This window comes from Hipposideros armiger, unplaced genomic scaffold, assembly GCF_001890085.2.
Source record: "Hipposideros armiger isolate ML-2016 unplaced genomic scaffold, ASM189008v1 scaffold_666, whole genome shotgun sequence".
In the NCBI taxonomy this organism is placed as follows: Eukaryota; Metazoa; Chordata; class Mammalia; order Chiroptera; family Hipposideridae; genus Hipposideros; species Hipposideros armiger.
In genome coordinates, this window is record NW_017732016.1 from 550515 (window position 1) to 576559 (window position 26045).

Here is a 26045-nt window from a genome sequence, read left to right on the forward strand (position 1 = left end):
CTTAGTTAAGGGAGTCTTTGAATTTATTGGAATTATCAACCCATTTTATCATAGGTGCTTCTATCAGTTTATCAGACCATTAGCATCTCTTCTTTTCCTTCTCAATAAAGACTATTTTCCTTGGCATGGCCTTCAGAGGACTTTGAAAATCTGTCTCTTAATGGCCCTCTTTGTCCACCTTCATCCCTATGGTTCTCCATATATCCACATACCCATATATACCAAGTATCACAGACTGGGTGGCTTAAACAACATAAATTCATTTTCTCACAGTCCTGGAAGCTAGAAGCCCAAGACCAAAGTGTCAGTAGGGTTGGTTTTCTTTGAGGCCTCTCTCCTTGGCTTGCAGATGGCCACCTTCTCACTGTACCCTCACATAGTCTTTCCTTCTGTGCAGAGCACCCCTGGCTTCTCTTCATGTGTCCAAATTTCCTCTTCTTACAAGGACACCAGTCCAATTGCATCAGGACCTACCCTTAGTGCCCCATTTTAACTTCATCACCACTTCAAAGGCCTTCTCTTCAAATGCAGTTACATTCTGAGGTATTCAAACTATGAATTTGGGGGGACACAACCCAGAACAACCCAGTACATGTGCACAGTGAACTCTTCACAGTTTCTTGGGCATCCCTTTTCTCTATGTGACATAAGTTCTAAAGAATCAAGCCTATTCCTTTGCCTATGTATGAATTATGCTGAACCATATAAAGCTGCTGACCTTCAGCCACTTTATTACCTACAAAAATGGCAATTTTTATGATTCCTATATAGTGTAAAGACTTAACAAAACTCTCATTTCTTGAAGACAATTTATATGCCAGGCCCTTAAAATATCACAGAAATACGTCATCATCTTCCTGTTTGTCTCTGAGGCTAAGATGGAATGGTAGCCAAACAGACTTTTAGAATTTATCTGCACTCCAGAGCTCACCTTCGGCCTCAATGCCAACAGTACCAAAAAACTCACACTTATTGAAGCAGCCCCTTCCATTAAAACACCACTCATTACCAGAAAGTTCTGTACTATGCAGAATCTGGCCCTTTTTAATCTCTCAGTTGTCTTTGTTCTGCTTTTAAAAGTAGCAAGAAGTCAACTTCTTCCTTCTGGCATTTTAAATCCTGGAAGGCTGTCACCATCTGCCTTCCCAATGCTCTCCAGGGTCTCCCTGTACTCACAGGGAGGAGTTTTCCCTGGACACCATGTGGTTCACTGAGGGTATAAATACCCCTCCTTCTTGGGCATCTAGACTGGACACTAGATTCCAGATGAGTTCCTCCTCTCATGTTTGTTCCCTATCAACTTCCTGGTATGGATACTGGCTACCTGAAGCCCTGTATTCAGCAAGACTTTCAACCCAATCTAGGGTTAGCAGGAAAGAATGCAGAGTTCAATTAGTGCTGTCTAAGGGGAAACCAGATACTTTCCAGAGCTGCTCTCACTATGAATCTGGATATTGTCTGATACCCAGAGTTCAGGGGAACTTTTACTCTCTCTGATTTAAATACACTGTTTTCCTGAATGCTACATTTGCATCAGCTTTGCTAGTAAGCTTATTTCATAAAAAGATCAACTAGGACACTCAGATTTTTTTTAACTTAGTTGTAGCAAAACCTATTTCCTCCCTTGTTATGGTACTGGTTGTCTTCATAATTAACAAAAAAGAATGAAGAATCTGGAACTATGATTTCTTTCTGTGCTACTTTCAGCCCTAACCCTTCCTGGTTGTATGATTGTAGGCAAGTTATTTGAACTCTCTGAGCCTCTGTCTGTTCATCATTGAAAATGGGAACATATGTACCTACTCTAGTACTCAATTTAGTATCTCATTTAGGCAGTACTCAATGAGATACTATGTAAGAAAAAGTACGCGAGCTGGAAGGTGAAATACAAAGTCTCCTTGCTGTTAGGAGCCTGATAGTTTTGGCCGGCTAATAGCTCCCTCAACCTGTTTTTTTTTTTTAGGGGATTGCTTCTCACTGGACACACTGACACCTAGTAGGGGATTGAAAACAAAAGTACAAGCAAGAGAAATGAACACCCACTAGATACCCAGTGAGCAGACTTGCATATGAACACACATACATCAAGGTAAAGGATTTCAGCCAAGAAGAAAGTGTTTCCATGATGCCTCAAAGCAGAGGGGACAAACAACAGAGTGGCTCTCCTGGGGTGGCTCATTTTGATTATTCAAGGCCTCCCCTGCTTGATTTGAGATGATTTGTGGTGGCCATTTTCTCACACATATCTGTATTGCTGTCCTAAAGTTTTTGCCTACAAAGAAAAAAGGCGCCCTTTTCTCAGATCCATTATCAGCCCCATGTTACCATAGCTCTAGGCAGTAGCCTGCATCAGGGGCTACAACTCACAATTCACAAGACCAAGCAGGAATAGTGCATGAGTGAATGAGCACGTGACAACGATACTGGGGGCCAGGGACAGCGTGCTCCAGCTAAAGTGGGCAGTCACCACTCACGCCAATGGCTGGTGAACAGGGCACTGTGGCCTGATCGTGCCAGGTCTTTAAGTTTTTCAAGGAAAATCCACCTATCTGGATTTTTATTTGAAATGTTCCCATTTTAAAAACACTTGCTGTGTTTTTGACCTAGAGAAACGGCAATTTCATATGGTTCAACCCAATATCATCTAGAGACATAAAGAGTTCATATTTTGTTGCTGTGCAGGACATCTCAAGAGGCCTTGCCCTTCACATAAATTTCCTAAAAAACATGCACGTACATGCACACACACTACTAACAGCAATAGCTAACAGAGCATGCTTCCTACACAGAAGGTACACATGTAGATAAACCCTAACTTAGTCCTCCCAACACCCTATAAGGTTGGTACTCTGTTTATCCCTACTTTACAAATGAGACCCAAAGCCTCACCATCAATTAGTAGTGACACATATGTACATGAATATATAATCTCCTTGCCAAGAGAGCCGGCGTTCTTGTGCCTCTTGGATTGGAGGAAGAAATTTAAAATGTACGTTACTGCCCAACCCCCCAGAGATGGCAAGTTGGGGTGAACAATGTTCCTCCTGGCCTCTTTTGGTAACTTTAAATCTCCATACCACTCGTGCTAGTTCACTCGGGCTGCCATAACAGAACAATCCCACACACTGGGTGGCTTAAACAACAGAAATTTATTTTCTCATGTTTCTGAGGATGAAAGTCGAAGATCAAGGTCTTGACAGGGGCAGTTCCTAGTGAAAATCCTTTTTCTGGCTTGCAAATGGCCACTTTCTTGCTGTGTCTTGATATGGGGAGGAGCGGGGGGGGGGTGGAGAGAGGGAAAGAGAGAGAGGGAGAGAGAGAGGGACTCCCTCTTGTAAGGACACCAATCACATTGGATCAGGGGTCCCACCCTGATGACCTCATTTAACCTTAATTACCTCCTTTAAGGTCCTATCTCCAAATAGAGTCACATGGAGGGTTAGAGCTTCAGCATATTAACTGGGGAGGAAGAGAACACAATTAAGTCCATAACAACCCATCTCCCTTTATGGACAATCAGCCTCCCCAGCCGTTTTCTCCTTCTCCATCCTCACCCGTAGTCCTCTTCCCACCTGGCCCACTTCATTCAGCTACTTACTTCTTTCTACCCAATTCTTTGTGCCATGCTGTTCTTTCATTCTACACAATCTTTCTTTTCTCACATTCTGTACCCTGCCCCCCTCAGACATTCTCTTATTTCTCTCTTCCTCTGCTTTCTCTTCCCTTCTCTTTCACTCCAATCATCATCTTCACCAAAGTCCTTGCCCCTCCCGTCCTTGTCTTCTTGCCCTCTTCTCCACAACAACCCCTCCAGTCCAAATTCTTCCTTTGCTTGTATTTATGCTTTATACCCTGCAGTGTATATGCCCCTGATAATGGGAGTGCCTAGCACAGGGCCTGGTCCATAGTAGAAACCCTATAAATGTCAGTGTGCCCCTTGGACACAGAATTCCAGGCAAGTTCAAAGAATAGGGCAATACGAAGCAGTTGAAGTGGAAGTAAAAAACCAAAGCCACAAAACGGAGGACGAACTAAACATGTGGACCACCGGGCCCAATCTAGTTACTGTGATTGAGCGTGAAATTTCATTTCCTGGCTGCCAAACCTAGAGCCTTTTCAGACTTAAAGTGACCTGCGTATTGTCCGGTGTGCTCGGGGTGAAGGGCTGGAGGAGGCGAAATGAATTCCTTTTCTTTTGCTCTGACCTGCGTCCTGCCTTGAACAACTGGTTTTTTTTCCCCATCTGACAGCTTTCTTTTCAGCGTCCCATTGATCCCCCACCGGCTAGTCAGGGCTGTATTGTGCTTAAATCTCACTCAGATCCAATTTAGAATGCGGTTTTGTGTAGTAAAGAATGTGAATCTTATAATTAAGACAATTTGTAGTTGAAGCTGTTGCTAGGACGTTGCTAAAGAAAATCTGCAATTTTTGATTAATCAGAACACTTACTGAATTCAAGTTCAAGTGACAGCTGGGTGAAAAGTATAAGACAAAGGAGGGAAGGAAGGAAGGAAGGAAGGGAGGAAGGGAGGGAGGAAAGGAATTTCTGAATCCTTTTCTACTTTTCCCGGTTCCTCATTTCCCTCATCTTTTCTTACACTGTGCTCTTTCCACTTTCTGTCGCTCTCACCTTTCCTCTGAGGCTGGAGAGAAACCCATATTTTCATCTCCAGTCACTCTTTTTCAGTGAAAACCTAATGTTTAATTCCAACACTTTCTCCTGAACATAGAAATATAACCATCATCACAAATTTTCTATTTTGTTCTTGACCCAGCCATTCTCCCAGAATGTGCTTCATAAGTAATCAGTGCCTAAGCCTGTCACTGTTGTATCACCCTGGATACCACACTGTCAAAGTGACCTAGAGGTGGCTTGGGTAACCAGAATATGAGAATTATTAAAACCAAAGCACATGGAGAAGGACTGCAGGGTCCTGCCCTGGAGATGGGAAAACTAATGGGAGATATGAGACTGAATTCAGGTTTTTTACAATAAATTCTGCCTCACGTAGGACTTCTGAAGCAATCTACAATATTTGGCATCAATTACTTAAGATTCTAATCCAGAGGGGGTTTGCCCTGAGGTAAAATCTCAGCTCTGTCATTTTATAGGTTTGTGTCCTTTGGGGAACTAACTCTCCCATCTCCGTTTCCTTGTTGTAGAAAATGAAGATAATAGTACCCATCTTGTCAAGGTTATAATATGGACATGTTATAGACCAGGTGAGGGTGTAATATAGTGTTCAATCAATCATAGCTAAGATTAATATTCCTGATATTTCTGTTGAAATGCAATACAGGAGAAAGTATTAGATATAAAGGGTTATTAAGTTGTTTGGATCATAAAGCATAAGACCTTCCTTCCTTCCTTCCTTCCTTCCTTCCTTCCTTCCTTCCTTCCTTCCTGTCTGCCTTCCTTCCTTCCTTCCTTCTGTCTTTCTCCATAGCCATCCAGCTATAATTTGAACCTGCAATCAGTAACCTTTCTGATTAACCAAGAATTTCAGGATTCCTTTAACAACACCATAGCAACAACTCCCACTATAAATTGCCTTAATTACAACACTTGCACCCACTACCACACCAAACCACATTCTAAACAGGATTTGAGTGAGACCCTGAAAGAGACTCAGAAGAAGTGTTTGGAGAATGGGAGGAAAGGAGCTTTGCAATATTATATAAATAAAGGAGAGAAGGAACCTTAGCTGTGGTTCTCAACCTTAGTTGCACCTTAATCAGCAATGAGGGAGCTTTGAAAAATCCCAAAGCCCAGGCTGCGCCCTAACATCAGAATTTCTGGTTGTGGGATCCAGGCACAAATAATTTTTTAAAAACCCAGGAGGTGATTCTAATATGCAGCCAAGATTGAGAACCTCTATTTTAGAGATAGTGGTGGCCCATAGGGTGGAAAGTCACACCGTGTGAGCGCACCAGTAACTTTCTAGACTCTGGAGGGACTTTGAGGAGACTTATAGAAACAGAAATGAGGCTGTGAAAGAAAGGAGTGAGTGGCTAGGAAAAGTCTACAGAGGGCGAATCTCAATCCTTCAATAACTGTGGTGGAACCGGAAGGGAAGAGTGAGAAAGACAGCTTGAGGAGACAGCAAAAGCAAAATAATTTATTTTTAGAGTATGGGAGACCTAAACATATTTGAACCAAAGATGAGTCTACCACATCTTATATGCTTACAATTCAAATTTTGTTTGCATTGGTCCAGTAGCTGTCATTTTGATGATTTCAAGTTTATCACAGGATCTTGATCAGATATGCCATCTGCTTTACACTCTACTGCTCACTTTTATTTTAACTGCCATTTGTTACATTTTCTGTTGTGTGTCAAATATGTCACTTGACAACCTCTCTTAATCCCCACAAAACTCCTGTCAAATGGCTGCCTCCTATTGTACAGACGAGGACATTTTTCAGATGAGGAAACAAAATTCTTAGTTTCAGTGGTGTGCCCAGAGTCAGCAAGTGGCAAAATCAGGATTCAAACCTGGACCTGCATGACCCCAAAGTCTTTTCACCCTGCCCCTGTGGGTCCAGATAAAGCACACATTCAGTCCTTGAAGAGCTGCATGCTTCCATTCAAACCTGCAAAATGATTCAAACTATGGCCTGAAAGGTCATGTCGCAGCACCAGAGCCTCTGAATGAAAAGAGTGAAAAATGTATCAGGCTGCAGCTCTTACTTTGGGTTGCGGAAAGACTTAAGCAAGACACAAAGCATTTTAGAGAGGAGTGGGCATGAGGCCTTTGTCATCACTGACACCGAGGCCCAAGAAGGTAGTGGAGAAGCAGCCAGAATTGGGATGCCCACGATGGACACTAATCCGAAAACACAGCATCCTGAGCTGTGTGCCCAGGTACAAGGGCATTTGAGCAGGAGCGGCCACTGTTCCTCTCCACCGTCTTCCTGCTGTTTCCTCCTCCCCGCACATGTAGTCTTTGTTGGTTTCTGCCTGCCCAATTATCCGACATGCGCCAGTACAGTTGGCTGTCTTCTCTTCCTGAAACTGATTCTCCATGTCCCATGATTATCCCTGAAAACTGATTAGTATCCATTTGCAAGCAATACTTTTCTCCTAACACGTCCAGGTATATATATTCCAGAGGGCTGCTTTGATTTCTGGAATATTGGCTTAGCAGAGAGAAATCTAATAATAAAATGTAATATTAGTTCCAAATAGCTACATAATTTGTGCCAAAGAGTTGCTTTCCATTTAGGCTGCCATCTGTAGATATTATTACTAGCTATCTTTTGCACTCCGATAAGGGAGTAAGCAAAACAATGCTTTCCCTTCCAATCAAAAGGCCCAGAAATTGCTGATGCAATTGTCTGCATGGAAGAGCCTGTTGACATTTTGTGTTGCCTTTTGAAAATATATCTTAATAACGTATTTTAAAAGAAACTGGCCAGCAAGTTCATTCCAGGACAAGTTTTAGATTCTTTGAGAATAAAGTTCGGCAAGACCATAATAGAGGCTGTTTAGTTTGGACACACAAATTGCCAACATGCCCATAAAAAGGGGATCAGCTGAGCATTTTTCTTCTGGCTCTTGTTTTCAGATATTCTTCAAAAGTTAGTGTACCAAAAATTTGAGAGAAGCCATGTGATACATGCATAATACACAAACCCCTCAAAATAGTTTGTTTCTCAGACCAAAATGGTCCAGGGAGTTTGTGGTGACTCAGACGAGATTCCTGTTTATGGTGGCCCTACCTGATTACGAAGTCATCAGAAGAAAGGAAAGGTGAGGCATTTCTTGAGTGCCTACTGTGTCTGGTACATGCTGTATGTCCTAAATACTCGGTCCAAAATGCATTTGAATCAATGAATAAATGAAACTTAGAAGGTAACAAAAGAAAAAAATATATTATACAAGGCCCTGTATCCATTCTAACCCTTGGAAATTGGGAGGTGATGTTTCATGTGAATCTACAGCTTCAGGCAAGGTACATCCCAATATTTATGGATCTCTGTGAAAAAACACCACTATCTCCTCCTCCTCCACAGCTGTTTTTGTGAAAGGCTAATTATGTCCCTGCCCTTTATCCTCATCAAAATTCCCCTTCCAACTGGGGAAAATGAGACTCAGAAGTCTCAAACTTCGCAGGAGAGAAAGTTGGTCAGGATCTCGAAGGAATGAGAGGACTCCCATACCTAGTGGAGAACAGGGGGAAAAAAATTGGTATATGAAGTCCTTGGTGAAGGTCAAGTAGCCCTGTTTGATCAGAGAAGGATATTCTGGAAGGAAAACAGTGAGATAAAAGTTAGATGAGGGTTGGATAAGGGTTCCAACAGCAAAGGACTCTGAATACAGAAGAGGTCATTTTGACTTTCTTCTCAAGAAACAGGGAACCCATCAAAGGCTTTTGAGTGAGAGAGACATGTGGGAAGCAGAATTGCAGAACGCTTAAGCCTGCCACAAAGTGAGGGAGGCCAGATGGGGGACTTTCCTCAGAGGAATTCCATGACATCCTGAAGGCCAGGGCTGCTCGGAGGCTCTGCGTGCCATTTGGACTCTGCTCTGTCCTGTTTGGATGAAACAGGCATCTTTAGGCTGCTTGTACTCTGCCTAATGGATTCACATTGAATCCCGTGGACTTGGATGTGGAAATGTCATCCTGACAGCGAGCGAATTCCAGGAACTCGTTCAGCAGAGAACCTCCCCCCAAAGAAGGAGGCCCCGCATACAAACATGTTGTTGAACTTGGGAAGCAGGGGAACTGCTGCGAGGGGAAGGCACTGGGGTGGGAGCCTGGGGGGTGAATTTGCTTGTCTCCTAAAGGACACAAATTTAAATTGTGATCGTCAGGCAGAAGCATCAGAGTATGAAGGGCTTCTCTGGATTCGATTTTCCGTAGCTGTATTGTTGGGTCACGCTGCCCCTGCTCACGTACGCATATGCTGCACCACTGGATTCTTGCTTTTCCTGGACCAGTCGCCAGAGATCAGTGCCTAAGGGATATCCTAACCAGGCCTTGCTATGGGATGGAGAGGGAGCAGGGAATGGGTCTGTGCTGTTTACAGGTTGTAAAAATTCAAGCAGACTGCGTGGGAAAAGGGGCTGGGGAACCAAAATTGACTCTCAGTTCACTTAGCCTTATGATCGTGGGTAAATTCATTCAGCAGCAGAATAGTGGCAAAAAAAATGAGCATCAGATGAAATGATAGAGATGTCAGCATCACACTCAAAGTCAGGAGTGACACAGTGGTGAACAAGGTCATAAATCAATGTCAAAAGCATGCTCCACCCAGGGAGGGCACCAGCTACGCAACTGATCTCCCAATTTTTAAATGATAGCAACTAATTTAGATTATTAGTTAAACCCCCCAACAAAGCAGTAATCAAATTTGAAAACCGGTTTGTAAACAAACACCGGCAACATTCCAGTTTTTTATGCTCAAGCCCCGCTTCTAGTTGTGTGTATTGAAACAAGGTCCACACCTCCAAAGTTCACTTTCCTCATCAAGGGAACGTGGATAATGAGGGCCATGCAGAGAGCAGTGGTGAAGATTAACTGAGGTTAAGTGCACAGTGGCTCCTTGAAGGAGGCTGGATCAGGTGATGGCAGCACCCCCATTCCCCCCACTATGCCAAACATTGACCCTTTAGCTTCTGGTCTGCAGGGAGGTCTGGTGGGTGCGAGGTTGGCACAGCAGCTTTTACCAAAGACGTCATCCAGTTCCCAGTCCCCCATAATGTTCAATAAAGTGACAATAGTTATTTTTAGGGCTCAATTAAGGTTTCTTTCTTGTGCCTACTCTTCACCATCCAAAATGGTTTTTATGCCACTTGAAACTGTGCTCTCTGTTAAGGGGGATAACATGTAAGGGGCAGGCCCTGACTGCTAGAGGATATATGACATTTAAGTGACTCATCACAAGACAGGGCAGCAGTGTGGTTAGACATGCCTGGTCTCTGCAGCCTATGGACCCCTGACATGCTTGGGTTTGGCCTTGTCTATCGAGGGTCTGGCAGGTAATACAATGGCCTGGCCCACTGGAAAGGTCTTCATAGCCCCCACTTGGGCAGCCAGCCACCCTCTGAAGAGCCAGGACTGGGACCAAGGCAGGCGATCAGACATTTGAGAGCTGGGTTCCATGGGCATAAGGAATCCATCAGTCATTTAAAAACACACACAATCAATTCTTGCGATTCACAGTAGTTATGTTCTATTTAAAGTCATTCCAAAGACTGAATTAGCAAATACTGAATGATTGTTCCTAGGAAAATACAAGATTAGTGTCCTGCATGACACTGGTGACAGCATTTTCAACAACTGATCAATACATAACCTCGTTTTACATGTGTTTCTGTTTAAAGACACTTTATTTGATGCATATTATTGACTCATTAACATTGAACTCATGGCCAACATCACCGTAACTCATGCCTGAATGAAGCTTATCTAACACATATTTTCTCCATAAGGCACATCACGACTTTCTTAAACTTAGGGACACTAGACAGTGCCTCTATGCTTGGGGGGCATTTAGAGAGCAAAATCACCAGCAAAACCAAAGAACCCAAAGCACATGGCACTAAGTAGACTGCGAAAAGGATACTTATCTGAACTCTGAGAGCTGAAAGCAGAAGGCAAAAACGTCGCCTTGTCTGACCTCAGCTGGGATTGAACACATTGCCAACAACTCGTACTTTTTTGCAGTTCTGTGCAATCCACAAATGACTAGGAAAGCACCGTATTTATTTGGAGGTGGAAAACAAATTTCAGAAAGTGGGTGACTGCAAATACAGAATCTGCAAATAATGAGTATTGACTATATCTAAAATCATTCACACATTTATGTATCAGACATAACGTTTGCACTTAAACAGGCTGGCAGGGCTACAGTCAATTCATATCAGCTCTATTTATGTCTAGTTAATTAAGTATTAACTAGCCCAAAGGACGACACCATGGTTCTCAAAACAAAAGAAAATATTCCATTGTAGAGTTGCAGTTTACTTTCTCAAAAGCACACAGATCCCAAATGCAGACATCTTTCCAACATCAATCACTTGCATATTTTAGCATTAAATTGATTTAAAAAAAAAAGAAAAAAAGAAAATCTTCTTACTATTAAGGCAGACTCTCTTTCTGGAACTTCTATTAATTGATCCTAGTTCTGTCCTTGGAAACTGCACAGAGCAAAGTCAGCTCTCCTTCCATATCGCGGTCTGTGGATATTTGAAGGCACTACCACCAGTTCCCTCTTCCAACATGGCAATTGCCTGTTTCGGACATCCCCACCCCATATAATTTTATCATCTTTGTCAGTTTCCTGGAACAATGTTCTAATCTGTCAGAAATTAGCTGCCATCTCCTGCTTGGGCCCCAGAATAAAATAAGAAGCTTCAAACTGAGATGGTAGGACAATTAATTCACACAACTTCACTGGGGAGTCATTTGGGAATGTATATAAAATTCTTTAAAATAAGCATATCCTTCGATGTCTAAAAATTTATTCTAAAGATATAATCATGGACATGTGCTAAAGTTTAGTTATGAGGATGTTCATTGCAGGGCTCTTTATTATTCCCGCATGTGGAAGTGATCAAAACACTCAAGAATAGAAGAATATGAAAGAAATCATGGGACATCCATACAGCCATTAAATATTATGTAGCCATTAAAATGACAATGTGTCATTCTACATTGACTTCCATAGGTGTTTATATAATCGTAATAGAAAAGAAGATTGTAGAAGAGTAGGTGCAATCTGATTCCATTTTTATTAAAACATCCATCCGCAATAAAGAACAGTCCCAAGATGTTAGCAAAGCTCTTGAGGGATGATTCAGTTTCAAGCATTTTCCCTCTTCTTTACCTATTTTTTTTCTACAAAAAGCGATTACATTAATAATAAGGGAAAACAATGCTGTTTGGTGCTTTAAAAGATTAAAATTCAGACAACTCTGGTAGTTCCCTGTTGCTTTCAGGAAAAGAGTCTAAACTTCCTGGCTTGGGACACAAGCCATTTCATAATCTTACCTCTTAGGTTTCATCTCTAACAGTTCTCACAAGCACTTTCCACTTTGGCCATAACAAACCATGAAAAATTCGCCAGATTTGGGTCACTGCTTTCCCCCTGCCGTTTGAGATATCCTCTCGGTTTAGAATCTGGTGTGGGGAGATTGTTTGAAATTACACAACTAATAAAATGGCAAATGCAGTCTGTCTGTCCCTGAAGTCCATGCTGTCTCCCCAGAATCAGAATAACAAAACTGGGACTGTCACCGTAATATTTTTGTGCCATATTTAATCTCAGCACAGGCAAGTGAATCACTTACATTGTTTACGACCTTATCTGGGGAAGAACAAAACCCTGAAATATAGCTGTTTCCTTTGTCACATATACAGGGGTCAAAATAATTCCAGAAATGTGTTTTCCCCTTTTGAGAGGAATGGTCCAGGGTGTTTGGAGCAATATTTTAGCCAGACGTGAAAACCCAGTTTGCAAACATGTGCCCTGGGTAGTCAGATTTCACTAATATGGTCTACGCTGACTTCTTTGTCTCTTTTATTATAAAAATTTAATATTGCATTTTAAAACCCAAATGGCATAAATAAATTCCAGATGTCTTCAAAAACCCTTAAATCTTTCATTAGAGTGAGGAGAGATATTGCTATATATGAGTAGATGGTTACATTTTAATCGACTGAAAAACCAAAAGGATCTCCAGGAAGTTCTCCAGCCTTTCCTCCATGAAGAAACCACATAAACTCTTCTGAATTTCTTAAGGAGCTGAGTCAAGATTCACAGACCAGCTGTCTGATATATGTTCTGCTTCATTTTTCCCCTCAAAGGGTAAAATAGCATGATTGTGAATGCAAGGCCCAGGGGCCAGGCTGCTTTGATTCCAATCCAACCAACTGGATGACTTTAGACAAGTCACTTAACCTTTCTATTCCTCAGTTTTCTTATCTGTGAAATGGGGGTAATCATAGCACCTATTTAGTAGGGTTGTTTGAGGAATGAATGAGTTAATAATTTGAAGCATTTAGGTGTGTATATGGAGAACTGACGTAGGAGGTCTCAAATGGCTAGAATTTTTTTTTCCTTTTTTTCCCTCCAGATAAACAGAGCTAAGTCTTCTTAACCTTGTAGTAAGAAGACAATCATCCTTCTGAGAGTGACTAATTAGCTAACTTCCGACCCAGATCCTTCCCCCAAACCTGGCCCAGGCCTAGACTTCCCCTGCTGAGTCAACATTTCTGATCCTTCTGCCTAAACTATGCCATCCTACCAGGGTTACCCCACTTAGAAAATGTAAAAGCTCTGTCCTCAGAGGATTTGTGGGTGGAGCTTCATGTCTCCAATTAATTAAGGGAGATCAGATATGTAAAACACCAACGTGTCATAACAAGTACTCAGAATATGATAGTTTTCTTTCTTCTTTCCCTCACCACCATTAATGATCGATACCTATGTCTGCAAGAAACACTGAATTATAACCATGAACAGTCTTCATTGCTAACCTTCAGCAGAGAATTTACAGTCCATATATCCTTCATTATTGCAGTTTCACACCTCTAGACCATCCATCCATGCCAGATGGCAACTAGATAAACTTGGCACTATCTCACACTTGACAGATCTTTTCATTTCTCAATAGCTTGTGTAATATTTTAACATCAACAGGTTCCTTTGACATACCTCCTTTTACTTACTCTTCATATCAATTCTGTAAGTAGTTATTATTGTTGTTATTGTTGTTATCATCATAATTTTGCAGTGTGGAAAATTAAAGACTTACCCAAAATTATGCAGCTGGTAAGTGACTCGGTGGGGATTGAACATGGGTTCCCTGCCTTCAAATTCTGTGGGGGTTTTTTTCTACCCAACTTCACTGCTAAAGCTACAGGATTAAAGAATGCAAACCTTAAAAGAAGCCTCATTAATTCTTTGCTTGCATCACTTTCACTGGATGTTCTTTTTTATTTTAAGCTGTGATTTTTCTGTTTTCTGTGATGTTGCCATGGTTGGTAAGATAGAGCCCAGCACAGTCGTGCAGCCAGGTTGGAGCTCTTTCTGCAGGCTATAATGATTGTGCGTTGGATAGTTGGTTTAAAAAAAAAGACGTTTAATTGGTGTTTTCTTTCAAGCAGAATTTTGTTATACCATCGCCAAAGAATGCCTCATCTTGTAAGAAAAATGAACTATTTTAGAAAGTTTGTTCAGAAGGAAGCCAAATCTTTTGCAACGACTGTTATATACAAAGCTGAAAGTCTTCCATATTGAGAATAGGATGGAAATGTGGAGTAGAGCTGTGCTAGGGAATGTGATTGATTTCATGTAACAGAAACACAACTTCAGGGACCTGGCCCAATCAGGGTTTATGTTTCTCATCTAAAAAGCAGTTAGTTTGGAGATAGGCATCAAGGGTTGGTGAGATGGCTTCACGATGTCATGTAAGACCCAGGTCCCTTCTACCTTTCTTCTCTTTCATCTTGGTATGTGGCTGTCTTTACCGTGATCACAAGATGTCTACCCTACATTAATGTCAGGACTGCATTCTAGGTGAATGTCAAAAGACAAAGAACAAAGTCTGAACAGGTGATACCAGCTGTCTTTCCTACTTAGGAAGTTCTCCCAGCAACCTCTTCCATCAATCTCTGCTTCTGTGTCATTGTCCAAGCTGAGTAGGTCACATGGCCTTCCCTGGCCACAGGGAGTAGGGGAAAGTGGGTGTTTACCTGGTCACATTGCCTCCCAAAACAAACGGGGCCTCTGTTAGTAAGAAAGAAGGACAAAATGGACACTGGGGAGCAACTAACAGAGTCTGCCAAGAGAACTACCATTCATTGAGGGCCTGAAACATCTTAGGTGGAAACTAAGACAAAGCTAAGAAAAAAATGACACTATCCTTGCATTAGACATAAAATAATATCCAGAGAGATAAAAAGTATGAAATGAGATGTACTTTTCTCAGAAGATCGCTATGTGAATTTTTCTCATGTGAAACACCTGGCACAGAGTACACCTCCTAAAATGGTTTCAAATGTTCCCCCTCTCTTTCTCCTCTCTCTCAAATGAAATTAGAGATGCAACACCAGCTTCCACTTAAATTGTCTTTCTATTTACACTGTCTAATTAACCTTGTTCTGCTTTGGTCAGCGTATCCATACCCCCAGCCCACGGCAAACACAGTGCTTGCTGATGTTCTTACATCCTGTCAAATCTTTCCTCCTTGAACTGTTCTCTATTTGTGATTGACTACCCAGAGCCGTAATGATATTGTTTTCACTTTTAACTCCATCAGCTAAGGCATAAATAGCCTTTGGTTTGGTGTTTTGTCAGTCTCTTCATAATTCTTGGCACTTAACAGCACCTCAATGATATCTGTCGAATGAATGAATCTTGGCTTAATCATTTACCAGCTGTGTGATCTTGGGCACGTTTTATAACCTGTCCTGAGTGAAAAAAAAAAGTGTTTGTTTTTACACGGCACTGAGATTTGGGTGTTGCTTATTATTACAGAGCAGTATTATAGCTACAACAGCTGATGGCTACAGCCTGCTACCATGTAGTGGACGAGAGACACTCATGGAAAAAAGATGCCCAATAGATAATACTAAAGGCATTGACTATAGAAAACTATCCACGCTGTAATAAGACACATTGTTTCTCTAGCATCCATCAAAATTAACTATCTTAAATTTTAATATCCTTACATATAATAGATACTAAAAAACTGACAAACTTCCCCAAATACTCCTCTAAGGCTTTTAGAGCATATATAGAACACCACCATGGAAAATAAATGTTTTCTGGGCAAGCATCGTTCTGTTGCATCTGTGGGCAGGCCGGTGGGATGGTGGTGATAACAGAAAACACCCAACCCTCATCTCACTGGCACAGCTGTTATAAATATGTTAGATTTGAGTTATAAGAAACAAACAATCTTCACTGAGTAGAGTGGGTAAAGAATCTCTTCTTTGTGAGGCAATAATCACACCTCTTGATTGTCAGTGAAAAATAAAACTGGAGTCAATTTGGAAATCTGACATGATCACCTGGAGCTTTATCCATACCAAAACGAAAATTCTCACCAGGGTAGAGCGAGGTTTTCTGCCTTGCTTGACCTGCTTATAAGTCTTACTTCTTTTCATGCAACATCCAGTGAGACAGGAAGTTTGGAAGAAAAAGCAGGTGTTTGGCACCATATATAAGTTCATACATAGGGTGCGAGTCACTGTCTAGTATCTTTCCAAGGCATTTGTCAGACAGCAAAAACGAGTTCTCAAGAGATGTCTTTTTTCAGGCAGCATAAACAACTGGAAATGTGTTTGTGGACCTTAGAATCAAACAGACTGGGATTTGAGTCCCAAGTTTGCTATCTGATAAATGCACAACATTAGGCATACTACTTATCACCTCTGACTTCTCTCCTCATCTGTAAAATAATACACAAGTAGAACCAAGTGAAATTGCCATATTTAAAGTCCAAAGAAGTCTAACACTTCAACCTATACTTGTTTCACAGAATTGAGTGCAGAGTAGAAGATTAAGTCCCTGTATGTCTACCAGTCACAACTCTTTTGTTACACAACAGACACCCAACTCAAGATAGCTTTAAAAAGGGAAATGCATTAACTCATGTAACTGGTTAGCTTCACACATGGCAGAATTAGGGGCTGAAATGATGCTTTGGGTATCTTTCTCTCTCTCTCTGTCTCTCTTTGTCTCTCTCTCTCTCTCTCCCTCTCCCTCCCTCCTTCCCTCCCTCCCTCTCTCTTGCACTAACCTTTCTGTGTCTGTTGACTTTGTCATGCATAGTGGACAGGATGACCAGTGATAGTTTTCACTAGAAACAAAATAGACTTTTCTCTCCCAACGGCTGTCTTTTTATGGTTGCATCCCCATCCCTCAACTAAACACTGCTTCCAGATGTGTCACATGGCCCACTATGCTTGGCCCAGCCAGGTTGACTTTCTCACCTCAGGGGAGGTGGCAAGAATGAAGATGTGATAAACCAATTAGAACCACGTAAAACAGGAAAGGAGTTACCCAAAGAATATTGAGGAAGTAGGCAGGCAGAACTAGAAAAGAAAGATGTCTACCACAGCATGTACAATACTTAACACCAATCCTGGCACACAAAGATGTGATAAAATTAGCTAGTTTCTTACACAATACTCAAAGGACATAATAAGTCATATTTACTGTTTCAGCCAAGGATAAGATAACCACCTCTTCTCAATTTTCCCAGGACTTTCCTGATATTAGCACTGTAAGTCCTATGTCCTGGAAAAACTCCTAAGTCCCAAACCATCTTGGTTTGTCTGGAATATCCCAGTGTTAAAACTGAAAGTCCCACATCTGGGGAATGCCCTCAGTCCCAGACAAACCAGGACAGCTGGTCACCCTGCCCAAAGATGGCACTTATAAGTGTAAATCTTAGCTATAGTTGTGGTCTTGTTAAGTCAGTTTATTAGTTGTCACATCAACAGAAGAATGATGTGGTGTGCTACATTCAAAACCATAAAGAGTCCCATGGAAAAATGCACAGACCATGTCTTTTTTTATTTGAAATTACAGGCTCTGTCGCTTTGCTTCACCTTCCCCTCTGTTTTCATAGTTTTTATTTCACTGTGTCTTCCTTTTTCTCTCTCTCTTTCCTTCCTTCCTTCCTATCTTTCTTCTTTCTTTTCTTTTCTTCCTTCTTTTCTACTTTCTTTTTTGGCAACATATTTGCCTTCCAAATATTGTGTGACTTAGATTTTGTGATCTTCAAAGGAATTGTTATGTTGTTTGACTAAAACAAGCCAGCTTCAGTAAATGCATTTATCTTGGATAATTCACCAAGTAAGTGGAAACTTCATTGTTGATTAAGACAAGAAGTGTGTATGTAATTATTGTGGTGTTACTAAGACAACATGGTCATGATGCTGAACATAAAGAATGAAAAAATGGGGGGGCAAAAAGATGGTGATTGTGAAATGAGGAGATTGGAGATTGGAAGGGCTTGAGACAGAATTCTTTCAAGGGACATTTTGGTTTAACTGTCTACATTGAAGTTGCATCTACTAACAATGGAAATCCTGATATTTGGAAACTCTTCTTTTGAATCACCATCGTCACTAATTAAGCAATGTAAACAAGGAAATCCTTTCTGGTTACAAACTATGCTTTGAAGTCAGGCCTGCATTTGAATGTTTTCAATCAAAATCTTAAAATAAATGTGGAAAGAAAACAATTTCTAGTCTTCCAAAGAGTGCCACCATTGGGGAAGGCAGTCTTCTGTATTATACTTTTCAGAGAAATGTGAATTATATTGCCTTTGTTAAGGTGTTAAAGTGCTAAAGAATTACTCCATTATTTTGGAGGCAAATCTAAATGCTTCCTCATGACAAGATTACCGTCTATTAGTACAAGTCAGGGTCACATACATGGGACTTCTACTACCTTTGAGTTTTCTAAATATCGGCATTACATTACTGTCATATTTTTTGTCATTAGACAGTTTACTTTTTAATTAAGTAATCCAAGCTTATGCAGCCAATGCAGTTCACCAGGGCTCATGCCTAGCAATGGCCAGAGGGCCCAGGCTGACTCTCAGACCCTAATGTTTTTTAAACCTTCATGGAAAGAAAAGTATTGTCACCAATAAGAAAAGCAGTATACTGTGGAGGTATTGAGGCAAGTCTTAGAGTTTTGCCAGGTGTGTTTTATCTTGGTTCTACCTTTTGGTAGCCTTGAAATTTTAGATAAGTGACTTCAATTTTCTACCCATATGGTTGTGAGAATTAATTAAGATAATACTTAGAAAGAATCAATGAACAGTGCTAGTGCGTAATAAATGTTAGTCAGGATTCTCTTCTTAGTTTATTAGTAGAGAGAGAGAGAAGACTTTCAGAATCCTTTAAGGCAGACAGTTCATTTATTCTGAGAAAGTCAACTAAATGGGAATGTAAAGCAAAATCACCTTATGAAATATGCGGTTTCAAGTTGATACAATGTCTTTACAAAGGGAAATATTTAAAAAAAATTTTGAGTTGGAGCTAGGGGCATCTCTGCAGAGTAGGGCACTTTGGGAAGGAATATGTCTTAGTAGAAAGGGACCAACTGGCTTCCCCCAGACCAGATTTTTATCACTTGTGGTTAGTGAGTCAGAGATAAAAATCTGAAAGGGAAAAAAATATGTTTTACCAAGACTTTGTGAGTCTCTCCACACAAATTGAGCTGATTAAGGGCCCAAATGAGAAAACACAGCCCAGAGTTAGGGAGAGGCTAGTCTCCCATTCCTGTCCAGAAAAGTCAATATCATTTTGCTATCACAAGAATTCTAAATGATTTTTGAAACATTCCATTCTCTAGCTGATTATTTTTTTATATAAGAAAGCTATTTTAATGTTTATTTTTTATCTGGAAACAATACTGAACATATATTTCTAATAGCCTTTAAAATGTGAATTGTTTAAATGCACAGTTTTGTTAATTGTCAATAATGATAACTGTGCTCCTCCAATCAAATTTCTATACCTTTTATTTTTTGTTTCCCGTCTTATCACATGTAAATTATTTTACTATTATTTAGGAATGATTAAAATAGTATTGCATTTTTGACCCACTCTGGTAAGGATGACTTTGAGAATGTAACTAAAAGCCCAACAATAGCTAAAAAACTGTTGCAGTAATTAACATGTAATGTGACAATGCCCTGGACAAAGACAATGGATAAAAAGAGCAGATTAAAAAAAATATATATATATATATATATATATCAATGAGCTATATTTTAATTGAATAAATTAATGGATGCAATGTAATGTAAGAAACAAAACTTGACTGCGAGGCTTCAAATGTGAGATAACACCAGAAAATTATCAATCGCATCAGTCAGGATTTTGTTAGGAAATAAAAATCACTCTAGGTAAGGATATAAGTCAATGAATCAAAGCCTTAAACAACCATTGGAAGAACTGTAACGAATCTGTACATACACAGGATCAAATTGCACTGAACTATACGACACACAAATGAATCCATGCAAAAACTGGTGAAATCTGAATAAGTTCTGTCGTCTAGTTAATACTATTGTATGGATGCCAGTTTGTAGTTTTGATATCATATTACAGTGAGATAAGATATCACCACTGAGGGAAGCTAGTTTTTTGTTTTATTTGGCTTTTATGCCACATTTTTTTGGGCAACTTCCTGTGATTATATAATTATTTCTGAATAAAAAGTTTATTTTTAAAGGGGGGTTTATGGAATCAACAATTGGAGAAAAATGGAGAAAAACTATGCTGTTTTTCTGGTGGTACACAGAGGACTTAGTAAAGGGACCCCATTAAGACTATGCTCTCGGGCATATGTTTGCCAGTCATAATACCGAAAATGAGTCTTGTAGCTTCTTTCCACTGCTGTTTATTTTCCCTGACGCACCTTGTCCTACTTCTGCCTTTTTTCCCCAGTAGGAGCTCATGTTTATTGGTCTGATGGCTGGTGATACCTTGGAGACCAAAAAGCCCCTGCCCTCAGAGAGCTTACAAACCAGTGAGGAAGACAAACATTGTGCGAGTTAGCTTAGACATCTATAACTACTGTAACAGCTACTACAGCTATGAAGCAAGGTTCATGAAGTTCTAGGAAAGGAAAAAACTATGAAAGGCAAGGATGGAACAGTATACGAAAGAGCAAGCGAGAGCTGGCGCAGGTGAGGGGCAGGTCAAAGACAGCTTTCCTGAGGAAAGAACACTTGAGTTGAGTTCAAACTGGTGAGGAGGATTTATAAACATAAAGGCAGCTGGGAGGAGAATGGGGAGAGAATGCTCTGGGCAGACTCTCCACAGCTGTCAGCCTAAACTCTGGGGACTGAGAGAAACTACAGAGTTTCTCTCTCCTCTCTCTCCCCGGGTAAGCATGTGCTGACTCCAGGCAACTGAATTGGGAGTTAGCAGGAAAACAAAATAGAAGTTCATGGCTCAGACAGACTCTGGGAGAGAAGAAGGGGTGGAGGCAGACTGTGTCGTGGAAAGAGCCTCGTTCTGGCCATCACAGTTTACCCTGGGACACTGCCACTTATTAGCTTTGTGACCTTGGGAAAATCGCTACTAACCTCTCAAAGTTGTTATGAGGATTCAATGAGAAAGACATGACTAGGGCCTTGTACCCTAGTAAGTGCTCAATAAATGTTAACTCCCTTTTCTCACTTTCTCCAGGCTCACTATGACCTGAATTGTGTCCCTCCAAAATTCATATATTGAAGCCTTAATCCCCAGTGTGACTATATCTGGAAAGAGGGTCTTTAGCAGGTAATTAAGGTTAATGAGGTCTTAAGGGTGAGGCCCTAATCTGAAAACAAACACTGTGACCTTATAAGAAGAAGAGAGTGAGATCTCTCCATTTCTCTGTCACATGTTGGGGGAGGGGCGGGGACACAGCCAAAGGCAGCCATCTATAAGCCAGGGAAAGGGCTTTCCCCAGAACCTTACTCTGACCTCAGACTTCCAGTCCCCAGAACTGAGAAAATAAATTTCTGTTATTTAAGCCACCCGTCTATGATATTGAGCATAAGATGAGGCTCAATTACAAAATGCTTCTTATAGATGATAGAATGCAATCTTAACTGCAGCGACATTTAAAGAATGAATTTATAAAAGGGAAGTGAAGGGAATAATTAAATATGAGCTGCATTTGGGGCTTGGGCATCTTCAAAGACAAGGAGGCTGATGATCTCAATTCATTTGGCGTCGGGTTGTGGCTACTTCCAGGATAAAGACAGCCCATCTCTGTCAAAACTCTCCAGGTGCTTGTGTACATGGTTTAGCAACTGTGTGCTCCCTGTTTTCATTCTTACTGTTGCACGGGAAATGAAAGGACCCAAACTCGAAGAAAGAAAACCAGTGGCGGCCAATATGGGAAACAAGTGCCAAGAGAGATGGGATAACAAGGGGAGAAGGTGAATTACACGCCTTTAAAAGAGAAAACAAGGCCCAGAACCCAGGAGCTCTGGCACGAAGGGGTGTGAGCCGATGTCACGGATGACATGGGAAGTGGCAGTGGCACATCCCATCAACAATGTTTTCTGTGTGAACTGTGGTGCCGAGTTCTGGAAAATACTACCTTGCAGTTTGAACACCTGCCAGTGATAATCACTGCCTCAGTGAAGACCCCACTGGACTCTCACCTCAGTGAAGCGAGGTAAGTACAACAAGCCAGGGATTATGTCCCCAGGAGGGACTGTGGTTTGGGATGTTTACCTGGCGCTCCCTTGGCTGGTGTTAGAGGCAGTGGTGAGCCTTGTGTCTCTGACTCCAAACCCAGGGTTCTTTCCATGGCAAATGTCAAAACACGCCTTTTCATCTGATCTTTACCTGTTTTTCCAAGGTCAAAGTTTTGTCCATGTCCTACCCCATTCCTTGATCAATATCCTTCTTCTCCCCCAAAAGTCACATGCCAGCTTCTTGAGGCACAGGAAGTAACACTAAGTGGAATATGAGAATCCAAAGGAGAAGAGAAGCATGAAAAATGGAACATGCTGGAAAAATTCCTTCACATGACATGATTCCGCCCTTGAGGAAGATGTTTCAGAGTGCTCACCGCACTGTACGGCCAAGCAAGGGTGACTATTATTACAGTGCTCATTTTCCTGCTGTAAGAACTGAAATATTAAGGACCTCATCTCGTGACCTGTATCCTACAGGCCAAGAGCCAGATCTCAAGCCTCTGGGACTATGTCCACCTCCCTGTTGGGGGCAGAACTCGGGTCTGACAGCCAGGGGCCTCTTTGGTTGTCATCCTTCCACCACTTCTCATGTGATCCTGGTCAAGAATTGTAACCCTGGGCTTCATCTTCCTCCACTGTGAACTGAAGGGGCTAAATTGCAGGGTCTCTGAGAACATCGACTAAAGTGGCTGGTATGAAAGCCATCACGACATGCCCTGAAGACCAAAGGTGCCCCGATTTTCCCCCAGGAAAAATAACGAGGTGTTCCACTGGAATTTTACACTTTTACAACAAATATTATCCAGACTCTTTGTGCTCTTCCCCAAATATGATTCAGGAGTGAGCCAAAAGATAAAGATGTTTGTTTTCATTCGTGAGGTCGAAAACACTTCTTTGGGACTCCATCAAACAAGTCGGAGTTTCTGTGTAGGCCCCAGCATCACTGCACGTCCTGGGGACCTGCACGCTCCCTTTTTCCCTGCCACTGCTCCAAGCCTGGGAGAACGCTTCTCAAATAAATCAGGAAATTACTTATTAATCTGAAGCCCCAAAGAGTTACGAACATGCCTCGTTGCCAAAGGGAAGGGGATTTTGAGAGAATGCTCCACAGCTGTTCAGAGACTCCAGCTGTTGGAAGGTCTTGAGAGCAATGTAAGTAAACAGCCCGCTGTCCCGATTGAAGTGACGTTCTTCAGGCTTTCTTCCTCCCAGGGATGAATCTTTTGGCTCAGGTTAGTGTTCCTCTTTCTCCGTTCTTCTCTGAGGTTTGGGGGTGTTTACTGACTGGGGCTGACTCAATGAAACATCTCTGGGGAAGTGTTTGCTGAACAGAAGAGAGAAAGCGAAAGTCGGCTTGATCGGCTTTCCTTGGGAAGGAAGGGCTCCTTTTGAAAACAGCCCTTGACTTGGCAATCAGGCTCGTTAATGGCTATAAATCCATATTCGAGAGAGCGTGAGGCTGACAGAGTGGGAGCAAACAGAAGTGGCTCCACAGCCTTACCCAAAAACCAGAATTGTCATCAAGTCTGCGCCTACATAATTCAAGTTTAAGGTGTTTTCTTCATTTTGATATACTGTAGGGTTTTAACAGAGAAAAGAAAACATTAAAGGTAATATTGTGCTGTGGAGAATTCCATGTAGTAGTGTAGATCTTGTGCTCAATTTATTTTTAGTTAAGGGTACTGAGTTATTTCCTGCTTATTTTGTTAAACAAATGTGCTCACCACTCGGCATGGCTGTGGGGTGATAACGCATGCATTGCAATGTAGAAATGCAAACATCTAGACTGTTAGTAAAACAGTTGGTTTGTACTAATAGTGATTAGATGAATGGATTGCATAATTTCATAAATAATGCATTGTACTAGAGTAGGTTTCTGTCACAGGTATTTTAAATCAGACTGTGGTTAAGGACTGGGAAGTAATTATGGGACCATAGCTAATTCAAAGGAAACAATTTTGGTTCAATCAACCTTTGTTCTATGAGATCCTAAACCTTCCCTGGGAACTCGAGTGTCCTTTTCAGGGGTCGCGCATTGAGAGAGCCCTCTGGCTGTGGGGAACTTGTGTCTCAAGAGCTCACACTCGGCCAGTCATCAGGCTGTGACTCTCTCGTGTGTCCCGGTTCCTGGTTTGAATGCAAAGGCCTCACCTCCTCAGCCTGGGTTGTATTCTTCTGACTCCCAAGAAAGCCCCCAAAATGACAAGAATATTTGCCCTTAACTCTAGTGGAAATTTGACTTCCTTTCTTCTCTTCAAATAATTTTGGTTCATGCTTTGATGTCCTGTGAGGATAAGGCTGGTCTTGTTCCTGAGATGGTAGTGGGGTCGGCCCATGTGTAAGGCACTTCTGAGGGTCAGGAGGCTCCGGGCAGAAAGGGATGTTTGTTACTAGGAATTCATCACAGCTTGTTTCCTATGAAGGCCTCCATTAAGCAACTCACTTCTACTTTCAGTCTTGGGAGACGTCTAACCTTTCACCTTTGCTTAACAAATATGTATCATATGCCTAATGTGCTGAAAGCAATAAAAAACAAACGAGAGATGATGCTCCCCTTCTAGTACAAATATGTTTTTAGTTTATGCAGCCGAAGTGAGCTTTCCCTTTCATGGACAGGAACTAAACAAGTGTGAGCACTGGCTGTTTCACTGGTGTGGTGCAGTGGATCATAAAATGGAGGGGCGCACGTTTGGAATGTGAAAGGAAGTTATACAAATATTAGGAAACATTGCCAAGCATTGGCCACGTGCTTGGCCCTCTACTCATGTTTCACAGTGTCTTCAGAGCAGGTGACATGCGGGTTAGGGATAGTAGCTCTGCCCCAGGAGCACCTGGGGACATGTCCCAGATGGGCCCCCATGTGGTCCAGGGTTGGTGACTTAGCTCCTTTGTGCCTCGGTTTCTTTACTATGATATAAAGGCAGTAACTTCAGGATTCATGTGAAGCTTGAATGTGAATGTAGGTAAAGGGTTGTTTTTGTCCCTGTCGCGTATGAGAAACTGAGGCTAGCGACAACTAAGTAACTTCCCTGTGGCCACACAGGTGATGGCTGGCAGGGTGGGATTTGGAAGTAGAAGTACCGGCTTTATCATAATGGACAAAGTCCCCAGTTTTAACCATGGCCTCCTTCCCCTGTGTTGTTGAGTTCTTTTGCATATATTCCTTTATCTAGCTCCCACCAGGGCCGTCTAGGTAAATATTACTGACCAGTGACCATGAAGATTTCAGACAAGGAAACTGAAGCTCAAAGTCGTGAAGTAACTCACCCAAAGTCACACTCCTAGAAATTAACAGTGCTGGGAGCTAAGCACAGGTGTTCAAGACCTAAGTCTGTGTTCTTTTCACAACCCCATGCCTTTAAAGGGGCAGGTCCTCACTGGCCCCTGCAGGGCAAGCGAGCTAGCAAAGGCTGGCAGTGCTCACCATCAGTCAGGCCCTTGTGTTTGAGCCTGGCACCGTTGATTAGAGCAGGTACCTGGGCCCCTTTGTTAATAACTCTCCAGAGGATTTGGGTGTGCATCCAAGTTTACTGATCACTCTCCTCAGCCTGTCGTGCAACCTGAGAAAAAGGGGATTGCTGTACCCCATTTGACCTCCACGTGAAGAAGCCTCATGACATGAGATGGGGCATTTCCCCCCATTCAGATTCTTGAAATTCCCTGTGGTCAGAACCAACACTGTTTCCGACTTATTTACTGTCTTGTTGATATCCCAGTGCTTTCCTCATCTTTTGGCACATGTCACTTTCTAAGCTCTGTGACCATCTGAACTTTTTGTCATCAACTGCTTTGATTGCATCAGGCTTCAATGATCAACAGATGGGTTGATTTCTTTCCCTTTGTAGGCTTTTTATTATGATC

At 41.7% G+C, this 26045-nt stretch overlaps 1 protein-coding gene across 4 annotated transcripts in view; it reads left to right on the forward strand.

The window, feature by feature from the left end:
• C1QTNF7 (C1q and TNF related 7) overlaps positions 1–26045 on the forward strand; it is a 98431-nt gene that overhangs the window by 7135 nt on the left and 65251 nt on the right. For 2 of the 4 annotated variants that reach the window (XM_019626335.1, XM_019626336.1), the window contains exon 1: positions 23126–23416. The exons of the other annotated variants lie outside the window; for them this stretch is intronic. The gene's annotated coding sequence lies outside the window, so the exon portion shown is untranslated. Of the gene's footprint in view, positions 1–23125; positions 23417–26045 lie in introns of those variants that run through there. 4 annotated transcript variants of the gene reach the window in all.